This window comes from Coptis chinensis, chromosome 3, assembly GCF_015680905.1.
Source record: "Coptis chinensis isolate HL-2020 chromosome 3, ASM1568090v1, whole genome shotgun sequence".
Lineage (NCBI taxonomy): Eukaryota > Viridiplantae > Streptophyta > Magnoliopsida > Ranunculales > Ranunculaceae > Coptis > Coptis chinensis.
In genome coordinates this window covers 116731897-116740264 of record NC_141458.1, presented here as the reverse complement: position 1 = coordinate 116740264, position 8368 = coordinate 116731897, and the positions used below count along the sequence as shown (strand labels likewise).

The following is an 8368-nucleotide window of genomic DNA, read 5'->3' as shown; positions in this document are numbered from 1 at the left end:
TTTTAACTAGCTGAGTCTTAATAAATTAGTCTTTCTAGTCTTATGTTCTTCGACTCTTCTTCTTCTAAAAATAAAATAAAAATAAAATAAAAAAAAAAAAAACAAAAAAAAAAAAAACGAGATGTCCTTCAAGCTTCTCGCTTTCTTAAAAGGATGGATGATGCGGCTAAAAATTACCTCAAGATCCAAACTTCTAATCTTGAAAGAAAATGTTAAACATAAACAACTTAAAACGGCAGTGGCGCCATTTGACCTCGCCTCTTTTGTGTGTGAGATGTGGTATATGGATGATGTAGATTGATGGTGGTGGTTTAACAAAAAGAAGCGTATCAAAACCTAATTATCCCTCAATAAGTAAATGATTAGTAGGGTATCGTTATACTTTTAAGTGTATGTTTATATGAAGGACAGGACTGGAAAGGGGGTTTAAGGGATTAAAAACTATTATTATAGATATTGTAGATTATAATGCTAAACTAAACTAAACTAACTAACTAAACTTATACTAAAACTAAGAATTGGAAATAAGGAGAAAATATGAGAGAGATAGATTCAAGAGATTCAAATCCACCAATACTTTTGATTCAATGACTTTTTGCTTCATGTTGTTCTCCAAGTAGACTACAATCGGGCAATCGAGCGAGTGCCGATGCCTTTTTGGGTGAAACATCATTAAACAATTAACTCTACTTAAGGTTGTTCTTATGTTCATGTTACTAGTATCTTCTTTCCTTTTATGTGAGTTTGGGCAGCTATTCAATGAATCACCATCTAAGGCAAACACAAGGAATACTTCCCTTACTCTAAAACACTACACAATTAGAAGAAAAGTAGAGAATAATTGCAAAGACTCAAATTCTCGTTAAGGGTATTTTTGTAAATTTCATATCAAATCTAGGGTCGTTTATGTAAATTGGTCATCGGGTTTATATTTCAAACGTACGTAACTTAATGAAACTTAACTCCGACTCATAAGTCACGTTAGGTAAGAGACCCATATGCGAAAATTGGACAAAATGTCGGTTAGCGGCTTTCTGCGTTCGAAGCGGGTACGAGTTAACAACTTACACGCATGAGTGGGTCATCGTTATAGCCTGCGGTGAGATAGAATATAAGAGATTAAATTTAGCGGGATGGGCCTGAAAAATAATTACGACACGACGTCAAATAAGTTAGTGGTTAGAAGTTAATTAGGACCTTAAGCCTAATTTGGTCATATTGGGCTTGGGACTTAACACTTAAAAAAAAAAAAAAAAAAAAAAAAAAAAAAAATCTTGTATCGCACCAAACAAAAAACGCACGAAACCAAAAATTCCCTAAATAAAAAATCGCACCAAATTTCTCTCAATTTTGCCCACCTCTTAAACCCTAGGAGAGAGAAACCCAAATTCACCCAATTTCAGTGATTAAAAACCTCAATTCGAACACCTAATCCTTAACAACAGTAAACGCGAGTGTGGAGATTCAAAAATTTATTTGAATTGCATCGTGTTTTCCGCAAAAGGTGAGTAATTTTGTTTCAAACAAATAGTTTAAACTCATTTCAATGGATTTGATGTGTTACTGAAGATATTTGAATGGGGTGGTTGTATAATTCGACAGTAGCTATTTGGAGAGGTAATGGCTTAACGAAATCAGCCGAGAAGAAAGCTAAATGAAGAATTCTTACTGATTTGGTAAGAGACTTTTATATTCTCTAGTTCTATACTTTGTTTTATATACCTAGGAATTTTAAAAAGCAATGATTCTAAGTTTATATGTATTAGAGTAAATTCGCACCCATTCATTGATGAAGTTATTATGGTTGGAGAGTATTGAAATTTGGATGGGATTGTGATGTATTGAGAAAAAAAAAATTGAAATTGGTTGTTGAATGTCGGCAGTAGCTTGTTTGGAGAAGATTGAGTTGAGCGATATCGGTGGGAGCAAACTAGCTAGGAGTCGTTTTCTCGACTTGGTAAGAATTATATATATTCACTCTATTTTAGAAAAGCTTATGTTAGTTATATACTTGTTTAGGATTAGGTCGATTGATGAACGATTGATAAGGAACACCCCTGTAATTATTTCTAGATTTAAGGTGAATTGAAGAGTGGAATTTGTTTGTAGTTGGAGTTGGAAAAAATCTTAATCGTTAGTGGAATTGATAGGAGTGGTATTGACATAAAGGCCGCGGAGACTGTCAGAGTATCAGTGCCAGAAATGGCTTGTAGCGCGGTTGACCGTAGTTATAGGAAAAGATACCTGCAACCAAATTCGTAGCGACGAGATTTCTTCTCGACTTACGTTAGATAAGAAGTCCTCGTTCGTTCGATAAATTCTAATAACCTACGTGTATATGATGTTATAGGAGACAAATAAGAGTGGATTCAGTTAAGCGGGATCGATTCGGTTAAGTGGGCTTGAGGAGAACGGAGCTTGCTAAGGTAGGAACCTACATACCAATATATAGCATGCTTATTTCCATGCATGATTTGATTTGTTTAAATGGTTAAGAGATATTTTGCGTATCAACCATGCATGTATATATGGTATTCATGTTTTGCATTTGTATTTTTCCGCGATATAAACTAAATACGGATAGCTTTTGTGTGAAAAATGAGTTTGCGAAATCGAGGTAGCGGGGATTTATTTTCTTTGTTAAAAGAGCAAAACTGGTTTTGGGAAGGGTTCTCGTCTCTTGTCTCAGTAAGGAGACAGAGAGATGGATTTTGTAATGTGGGTAAGGATTACCCGGTTATTTGTAACTAGGTGTGAGGTTCTGGATTGTTCCCGGGATGGTTGTGTTATTTACGATGATTCGCCGTTTGGGAATCATCGGTTGTTATTTACTATGACTGGCCCGGTTGGGAGTCATAGGTTGCTTTTACTTGATGGTGGGAAATCCAGGAACTCACACCTACAGAATCAACAGTTTAAAAGGAAAACTAAATATGTATCTATAGTATTTGGAAATAACCGGTAATACGAGTATATATATATAGATATTACTATGCTTATCACGAGGGGATTTAGAAAAGGAATTGTGAATTCCTATAAAGAAAGAACTGTTGTCGAAATTCTGGAGACGGCAGTTCGCTCTAGGATTCCAACTGTGGTGTACACCTTTCGAGGTGGTGGGCCACCTTTAAAGGGATGCATCACAGGATGTAGTCCGGGAATTCCTTTTCTTCTTTTATAGATAACTATGTTTGTACGTGTCACGCTGTATGGTGATTAGCTTGTGTGAGGTTACATGCTACCTCGATGAGGTTTAGACGCCGAGGAGTGAGAGTTTAGTCCACTCGGATGTGTCGAGGATCCTAAGCGTCAGGCAGTCGCCGAACGGTTGACCACCGTAAGTTAGGTGACAGCCCGCATGGGGGTCGGTCTGAGTGGCTCACCCGAGCCCTAAAAGCTTTGGGATTTTGTATGTATTTAACACAACAACGGCATTTCAGCTCTCCCTGCCGGTAAAATCGGAAAACAATGATTGCATGGTTCACACCGGAAAGTACTAAACCGAGATTTGCCCGCGGATCGGGCCGAAAAGTACCACCACTTACCCTCACCATTCTAATAGGATGCAGCGGTCACAATAGTTGTATGATGATTGTGAAAACTATATTTTGAATATTAACGAAGCATGTCGAAATGATTTCTGCTAGTTAGTGATGTATGTATATAGTCACGATATTTGAATATTTTTATGGAAACCCTGCATGTTTTAAATGTTTTCTATAAGTAAACTATTTATTGGTTATGTGCGTTTCTACTGGGCATAGTTGTTGCTCATCTTACTTAACATTTCAGACGAGCTAGTTGCGGAGGAGGCTTTTCCTAACCCTAGTGATGATGGTTATGGGGATTTGGGAGGATTCCCTTATGCTTGACGAGGGACAGAGTCAAGTTCATATTTTGGGTTGTATAGGGATAGTCTAGTTTATTCTTTTGTTGTATATAGAGAGCATAGCTCTTTTCTTTTGGTTGTATAGAGAGAGACTAGTTTCTTTTGTTGTATATATAGAGAGCTAGGTCATTTTGATGTAATAATAGATGTATGTGGCAACGGTTCTCATTGTTTTGTAGATATACCGTCATATCCCTGTAGTAGCTAAAGTTAAGAGTAGTATATATGGTTGTTGGATATATATATGGTTGGAAGGATGAATTATGGGATGTCCAGGGGTTATGACAGGTTTTATGACAGGTTTTTTGTATATGAAATGTCGATTAAACAAAGGAAACTCTGCCAAAATTTCGTTAGAATTGGGGTGGTCAGCCTCGAGATTCACTCATCGTCCTCGGGATGTGTGTGTGGGGTCTCGGGGCGTGACAATAATAGTATAATATTCAATTACAATAAATAAAACTCTATTCTAGCATTATATTCAATTGCAATACTTTTAGCCATCTTAGTGGACTAATAGTGTTTGTAAGTTATGTTTTAAGATTCTACAGGTGAGAAAGAGAGTTTTGTAGAATATTAGAGAAAAAGGGATAAAATGGAGCAATACGGAGCATTAAGGATCACACGGGAAGCCCGTGGACAATCATGGAGAAGGCCAAGGAATTGAAGCTATTAAAAATGCGACTTGGACCTATTTTAAAGCCTATTTGGAATACCAAGGCAAAAGGATTTGTTTCTTGGACCAAAACCCGCAAAAGAGGAAAGAAAAATAGACCAAAGGTGGAAAAATAGAGTCTCGCATTTGAGACGCGACTATCGTGCGTCCATACGCGACCCATGCGTTTGGGACGCATGGATCGAGCGTCTAGACGCATTGATTAAGTCTGGGACGCATGAATAGTGCGTCCAAACGCATGAATCGACACTGTAGCCAATTCATTCTCAGTTTTGGAGACGAAGTTGGACTCTGAAAGAAGTCTATTTGTATTAGGAAACAAATGACGGTTTGGAATGCTTCTAGAGATCATTGTAACCCCTATAAATAGAGGACCTAAGTGCCTCATGTAATGGGCAAATTCACTTATATTCTTGTCTCCAGAACTCGAGGCAGAGAGAGATTAATAATAAAAGATCGGTTTTAACTAACTGAGTCTTAATAAATTAGTCTTTCTAGTCTTATGTTCTTCAACTCTTCTTCTTCTCGTTCTTCCTTCTTTATGGAAGGCTAATCTTCTCCTTCAAGGGAAGAGATGAAGCCGGTGCTTAAGGTTTAATGATTCTTCTGGTTCATGGTGTTCTTCAATCAGGTTAGTTCTTTATGTTTTTAGTTATTAGTTTCATTGCCCACACCAGGGGATGAAAGTATAGAATAGGGTTTATGTTTTGCAATATTAATATCATGCTAGTGTTCTTTACTTTTCTTCTAGTAGTATAGTTCTTTAGAGTTAGGGAAGTATTCTTTGTGTTGCCTTAGAAGGGGTAGCTCAGGGAGTGGCTGCCTAGGGGAAGTATTCTTTGTGTTTGCCTTAAGTGGTGATTCATTGAATGGCCGCCCTATTAGGAAGTACTCCTTGATGTTGCTCTTGGTAATACATTGAATGGCTGCCCGAGCTTACATAAAAGGAAAGAAGATATTAATAGCATAAACATAGGAACAACCTTAAGTAGAGTTAATTGTTAATGATGTTTCGTTCAAGAGGGCATCGGCACTTGCTCGATTGCCTAATTGTAGTCTACTTGTAAGAATAACCATGAAGCAGAAGGTCATAGATTAAAAGTATTGGTGGATTCTAATCTCTTGAATTTCCTCTCTTATAAATTCCCAATAATTTAGTTAATTTAGTTTAGTTTAGCATTAGAATCTAAATCTCTATAATCATAGTTTTTAATCCCTTAAACCCCCTTTCCATTCTCGCCCTTCACATGACATACACTTAAAAGTGGAACGATACCCTACTCATCCTTTAGTTATTGAGGGATAATTAGGTTTTGATACGCTTCTATTTGTTCAACGACCATCATCTATCTACATCACCCATACACCATCTACACACAAAAAAGAGGCAAATCAATGTCAAATGCCTTGTTTTTAAGTTGTTTATGTTTAACATTTTCTTTCAAGATTAGAAGTTTGGATCTTGAGGTAATTTTTAGCCGCATCATCCATCCTTTTAAGAATGAGAGAAGCTTGAAGGACATCTCGAAGACAAGATCTACCATCCAGGTTAGTCGAATCTTCATTCTTTTTATTGCTTTCTTAGTATAGTTGCATCATAGTTTAGTTTTATTGCTTTCTAGTATAATTGCATTTATGACCTTTTCAACAATTGAAGTTGTAAGCCAACACAAATTAAACATCAAACTCTAGTGTTTTTGTCGAATCTTGACAAACGGACTATCGTCTCGTAGGCAGTGGTACTTAAGCAATCCAAGTGATTCACCATAAACCTAGAAGAGATGACTTTTAGACAACGGCGAGATACTAGCTGCAAAGCCCAACCCTAGTTGAAGGAAAGTAGTTTTACATTTTAGTATAATTTAGAATAGTTGCATATTATTCAAGCATTGTAGGATAGTTTTTTCGTCATTTTCACATAGCATTTTCTAGTGTATGCCCCGTCGTCCATATCATCGTCCGGTAAGAACACAACAGTGGACAAGGTTTAACAACCGACTCACAAGAATACTAGACGAGATTGATACAATGGTCGCACGCAATGATGGAAGTGTTTTGGACAACAATAATCCCGAAGCTATCCTATCCCACCCAAGCAACAACAAGAGGAAAGAAGTTGAGCGATTTCTATTCCCCAATCATTGGAGACCCACCCAGCAGTATTGTTTTTCCAGAGACAAAAGCTAATCAGTTTGAACTTAGAGCATCAGTAATCTCTATGCTTCCAGAGTTCAATGGTTTAGATAATGTTCAACCTTATGTTCACATGAACAAATTTCTATCAGTCCTCAGAACTTTCAAGAACCAGAATATCAGGGATGAGAGTATCAAGTTAATTCTTTTTCCACTCTCCCTCGAAGGTAAAGCATCCGAATGGTTAACTGCACAGCCGATCAATTCAATCAACAACTGGGAGAAGTTGAGAACAAAGTTTATGAACAAGTTCTACCCACCCCAGAAGACAGATGTCATGCAGCAAGCCATCAGCAATTTCAAAGGGAAGGTGACTGAAGAATATCATCAAAGCTGGGAGAAATTCAATAATCTGCTAGTCTCATGTCCACATCATGGTTATGATAAGAGCACACCGCTCATTTTTCTTCGAGGACTTTCTACTATGAACAAGCGGATGATCTGATCAATGCATCAAGGTAAGTTTACATCGTTGGATGGAGAGGAAGCCTACAACTTTCTCGAGAATTTAGTGAAGACACTCAACAATGGAGTACTAGCAACGAGGACGTAGCTAGAGTGGAGGGGGTGCCGAAGAAATTTGGCAACCAAATTCAAGAAGACCCAAATCAAGCAATGCTATCAATTATGGCAAGCCTATCAACAGGACTTGAAAATCTGAACAAGAAGTTTGATCGGGTTCTCCATGAATCCTCCAAAACCAAACAATTTCCAAGCTAAACCTCGACCATCCAAACCTTGTTATACCATTTGTGAGCTATGTTTCGATGAAGGCCACACCATCAAGAGTGTTCAGATTATCTCGGATACTAATGCAGAGGCATGTAGTATCAACTCTTTAGGAAGAAATAACCAGTTCAATCAGGGACAGAATTATTGGAAGCCACAAAATACAAATTAGAGGAATTTTCCTCCAGGATTTCAGAATCAGTCAAATTAGTTCCAGAATAACCAGTATCAATTCCAAAACCGCCAGCAACCATACAGAAATCAACAGTCATACCAGAACCAACAATACTAAGCCAACACAAACAGAGAGTTAGTACCAGATCTTATGAGTGGATATATTGCCCTTATGCCTCAGTCGAGCAAAGCAGTTACCCCACATCTGGAAGATGCTATCACCACCATTGTCAATGAGCTGAAACAGACAAATCAAAGAACCCAGAAGTTGGAGAATAACTTTAGTGTCATTCAAGGCCAGATAGGGAAAATCGCTGCCGCCTTGACAGAGAGATCAAAAGGAGCATTACCAAGCTAGCCGGAGCCAAACCGAAAAGGAAGAGGTGTCCCGCAGTGGATAACCGGAGATTACTCGGTCCGAATGCCCAAGTTAATTTCATCACCACTGGAGGTCGGGCAAGAAAGTTGATAATGTGATTGTTTATGAACCAAAAGATTCATGGAGCCTAAGGTAACTTATGTCCCCACCATCCCACCCGGTTCTAACATTCCGGATATATCTAGTGTTGTGCCACCCATCAAGAAACCGTTGGTAAAAGAAGTTGAAGGAACTACCGTGGAAGTAAGTAAGAAGAAGTCATCACGAGTGACTCCACCTGTCACTCCACTATTTGTTACGAAGCCAACCGAAACCGAAAGAAGAGAAC

At 38.0% G+C, this 8368-nt stretch overlaps 1 long non-coding RNA gene across 2 annotated transcripts in view; it reads left to right on the top strand.

Annotated features, from left to right (window-relative positions):
- Nucleotides 1-1291: 1291 nt before the first annotated feature.
- The window catches only part of LOC147513421 (uncharacterized), a 51022-nt gene continuing 43945 nt past the window's right edge, over nt 1292-8368 (top strand). Inside the window, exons 1-2 of one of the 2 annotated variants that reach the window (XR_015215448.1) lie at nt 1292-1504; nt 1603-1676. This is a non-coding gene — a long non-coding RNA (uncharacterized LOC147513421). Of the gene's footprint in view, nt 1505-1602; nt 1677-2349; nt 2427-8368 lie in introns of those variants that run through there. The other variant, XR_015215451.1, reaches the window with a different exon arrangement.